The 4,623-nt window shown below is 34.0% G+C and overlaps 1 long non-coding RNA gene across 1 annotated transcript; it reads right to left on the bottom strand.

Moving 5' to 3' along the window:
* Positions 1-1,528: 1,528 nt before the first annotated feature.
* LOC131656950 (uncharacterized) lies at positions 1,529-2,836 on the bottom strand. The gene is made up of 4 exons (XR_009300392.1): positions 2,591-2,836; positions 2,407-2,505; positions 2,041-2,325; positions 1,529-1,850 (listed from the first exon to the last, which is right to left on the bottom strand). It is a non-coding gene; the product is annotated as an uncharacterized LOC131656950 (long non-coding RNA).
* Positions 2,837-4,623: the final 1,787 nt, after the last annotated feature.

Genomic DNA, 4,623 nt, shown 5'->3' with positions numbered 1-4,623 from the left:
CCCCTCGGTAAAGGCATCCTTGCATCATTCGCAATTTTGGTATCTTAGGTCCAAAATTCGCGTCTTCTGATATTTAAGTCTCTTCCACCCTATCAAAACGAAGATTTTCAATCTTCATGTCTCAGGTTGAAGAAACTTAAATAGGGGCATCTGTCATACCCCAATTTTTGACCTAAGATACCACCTCATATCATCTGCATATGCATCATTTGCATCTCTAACAAAATTGCATAGCTTGTGTTTGCTACTTGTGACTCAGCAGGATTTAATCAAGAGATCACTCCTCAGTGCAAGAAACAATCAATTAGGGTTTTGTTCTCCCTTCATCTCAAATGAATCATCTTCATCAGTAATCAACATTTGGTCCTCAGAGATTCACTTCAACAAGCTCAACAGCTTTGAATCGACTGAATTAGGGTTTTGACTGAAGACAGCACACTCCTGACTTTTGCTCAGAATTTGACCTAATGGCTTGGAACATGATATCAAGACCTCAAGTGTATCATTTTGACCTAATCCATTGGCTCATAACATCTCCTACACAAAGATTGATCAGACAAATCCTTAGATCAGGGTTTTGAACTATCAGGGACCAAAATCAGGGATCACACTTGGGAAACCCTAAAAATCCCCAGGGAGTCAATCAAAGGTTTCAATAATCTTCAAAAAAAATCCATTTCAACAAGCTCAAAAGCTTTGAATCGACCAAATTAAGATTCTTCATTCAATCACTCACTCTTTGCAAGATAAATTCATGTACGTGGGTGCTTTCATTTTAAATGCGCCATTGCCAATTGGTGTGATTTAAGAGACTTGTTTGGAATATATTTCTTGGTTTTTTAGGCTCATGGAGTGCTCATGGTGAAGAATTGATTCATATGGATTATTTGGAAATTGGTACAAGTTTGAAACAATTCATGGAAATTTCACCGAAATTGCAAGAAAAATCTTTTGGTCCATTTGTTGAAAGATTATTTCAAGTGTGGTTTATAACCATAAATTCAAGAATTAAAAGTCCATTGGTGCAAGAACATTCTTCAAAGGATCATTCAAAGGAATTTAAGAATTGATTCAAGACATATAAATTGCATTCAAATTCATTCAAGAAATATTCATGTTTCATACATTTTCCATTCAAGGATTCTAAGAGAAATTCAAACATTACAAGTGAAGTTCCTTTACATGAACAAAATTCTAAATTTCAAATGATTTACAAGTGGACTTTATCCAAAATTCAAGAATTACAAAATTCCATTCATTTGCAAGAATACAAAGTTTCATTCATACAAAGTTGGAATTACAAGGAAAAGAAAAATAAAACTTCAAAGACATTCTTGAATTCTTCAATCTTCAAAGTCTTCATTCTTCAAGTTCAAGATTCTTCATTCTTTCTTCAAGAATTCTCATGTGACATGAAAAAGAAAACAAAAAGGGGTGGGATTAGCAAAAATCCAACAAAAGAAATAATTCAAAAAAAAGAATAATTCAAGACAAAAAAAAGAGAAATCAAAGAGATATTTCATGTCCACTTGCATAGATCATGTCATAAGAAATATCTCAAAGAATATTCTTGCAATGATTGAAACTTGGATATCAAGTTTATTATCATCCAAACATGCCCTTAACTTTGCCTATAAATAGGAAGTTCTCTCATTGAAGAAAAACACACCAAAGCAACCTTAACTATTTGCTTTCTCACTTCTCTCATAATTTTCAAGTTTCTTAGTCCCATAGTTTGAAAAGGAGTGAAGAAGTTGTTCATACCTTGGTGGAGAATTCCAACTTGAATTCCATCTTCAAGTCTTGAAACAATCCAAAGAGGTGTTGTGGCATCACCTTCATCAAAGAGCCTACAACAACAATTTCAAAAGAAAGTTGTTAACAACAATTCAAAGTTGTTACAATTAACAATTTTAGAAGTTGTTAATAGCAAAAATCCAAAGTTGTTCTTCAACAATTCAAATTCAAAAATTCAGCAAACTAACAATAACAACTTGCAGCCAGGATTCATAAACAGAAGCATAAGGATTAAAGACGTACCTCAGCAATTAACCGGCAAACACCTCCTTGCCGCAGGTAAATCCTTTCTACTTCCACTCTTATATCACTGCTAATTGTTACTGTAATAAGGATACAGAATATAATTTGTATGCTATATCACATATAACATAATAACGGTTAAATCCGAAGCAACCAAAAAAAAGAAACTTATTCTGCGCTTTCGCCCATGTCCATGAGTTTGGTAAAATCGATTCAGAATTTGCTCATCCTTGTAGTTGTGTGAGCTTTTAGCGTCTCCATGGCAGCTGGAAGCTGTTGTTGTTGCTGAAATCAAGAGAGAGCAAACACAGTTATTTTTTTTTCGTTCACAGAAAAAGAAAAAGAGTTTCGTTTTATTGTTGTTACCACGAGTTGAGCAAGAAACCGAGAGAGGTTTTTGCTGCTGACTTCGTTTCACCGCGAGAGAGACCGTGAATCCGAGAGAGAGCAAGAACCCAGCAAAAGCTGTTGTTGTTCGTAAGCAGAAAGAGAGAAGTTATCACTGAGTTGTCATCAAAGAAAAACAAAAGAACGCGAATTTGAAGCATACCCGGACTTTTGTTCTTATTCCATGGCCGCCGGAAAATCAAAGTGCCGCGGTTGTTGTTTTTGTTCACCGAAAGTGAAAACGAGAGAGAGTTGTTCGTGAAGAGAGAGACCTCAACGAGAGCGAGAAAGAGATGCGATTGAGAGGGTGACGAGAACGATCGGAAGAGAAGAGGGACTTTGTAGTTGTTCCATTTGTTTTCCTTTTTCTTTTTTTTCCAGAAAGATCGTGAGAGAAGAGCAAAGAAGCGCTCTGCCTCTTTTGTTGATCTTAGGGTTTCTCCAACCCAGATGTGTAGTAACATAGGTGGATCCGGGTCATTCCTGACCCGACCCGGTCCGACCCACTTCTCTTTATTTTTTTTTTATTTTTTTTTTATTTTTATTTGTTGCATTCAGCTTAAGTTAACATATTGGGCCTGCACCCCCCAAACGGATTTCATATCCCCCTCAGCCCAATTATTAATTTCTTCTAACTATTTCCTTTAGAAACTTTTTTTCATAAAAAAGTATTTAGTATTTTATTTAAAATATAGGATTTTAATTGTCTTTTATAATCCTTATTAAAAATAACAAAAATATGTTTTTTTTGAAGATTAAAAGTTTCTTTTGATATTTTCATATGTTTATAAGTGTGTTTTTTTAATTCTTATTAAAAACTCCAAAAAAATATATTTGATACATACTTATATTTATGTTTCTAATAATTTTCTTACTCCATGAAAAATCACAAAAAAAAAAGATATATTTTCTTAGATTAATTTCTTTTGAATTTAATATTTTCATATAATTTTGTGTAGATAATCATTTAAATTTCTATTTGATTACTGTTGCATATATTACTTAAATTTTCTAACTTCATCCGAGACTTCGAGATTATTTCTCTGTTGTTCTCTGTTTTGTCTGTTTTGTTTGGTTTTCCATTTGCTGTAGAATTCCATAAACAATTACTGGATGATCAGAGAATGCTGTAAGCTGTGAACTTATCTGACGTTCTTTTCTGCTGGTTGGATGCCTAACATTTGAAGATCAAGGTAACACCTCAAACTCAGAAATCCAATTTTCTCATTCTTCGAGGTAAGCCTAAAACTCAATCAACTGTTTTCACAACAGTAATCAATTCACTTTCAAATCTTGCAACTCATTGTTTTTCAAAACAGTGGGGCCTCTCGAATATTAGAGAGTATAAGTCCCTTTTCTTTTTCTTTGTACAGTTTTTTTTAAACAGAAAACTTTTTCCAAATTACTTCCAAACAGTTTTTAAAACAATAAATCTCACATCTTTTTTCAAAACCATCCACCCTGTTTTATGAAAATAAAACAGGGGCCTCTCGAATATTAGAGAGTATAAGACCCACTCTTTTTTTTCTTTCATACAGTTTTTTTCTTTGTACAGAAAACTCTTTCAAAACAAACTTTCAAACCGTTTTTCAAACGACGCGTCTGTTAACAAAACAATTTCAAAGCTTTTCAAAAATACCATGGGCCTCCATGTAGGTATAAGTCCCAAGCCCTTTTGTACATACCCATTCCAGTACATGAAATTAGGTATTTCATTGTACGCCTTTTTGTACATACACTTTTTTGTACATACCTCGATCAGTTTGATTTTTTTTAACTTTGAATGACAAACCAAAAATGAAGGTTTCTTTAAATCTTCCCAAAAATACCATGGGCCTCCATGTAGGTATAAGTCCCGAGCCCTTGTAAATACCTGTTTACATAGCTGTGAATAAACTCAAGTGGACCTCTCCCCGAGTATGAGTCCCGAGCCCTGTGTATACAAATGGATCATGCTTACAGGTATATTTCCTTCATAAAATCCATTATATATACACACTTTGTCATATATGTATAACTGTTCATATCTGTTCATGTACTTGTTCATGTTTGTTCATACTTGTTCATACTTGTGATTGTGTTATATGCTTGTTCAACTTAGTACAACACTAGGTTCCCCATAGCCTCCTATTGGGCTTCGTGCAAAGAATCTCCACTAGTTTAGGTTAGGACATAGAGTATGGTTTCCCGGTGAAA

This window comes from Vicia villosa, linkage group LG3, assembly GCF_029867415.1.
Source record: "Vicia villosa cultivar HV-30 ecotype Madison, WI linkage group LG3, Vvil1.0, whole genome shotgun sequence".
In the NCBI taxonomy this organism is placed as follows: Eukaryota; Viridiplantae; Streptophyta; class Magnoliopsida; order Fabales; family Fabaceae; genus Vicia; species Vicia villosa.
The sequence above is the reverse complement of the archived record's forward strand: the minus strand, read 5'-3'. Positions and strand labels throughout refer to the sequence as shown.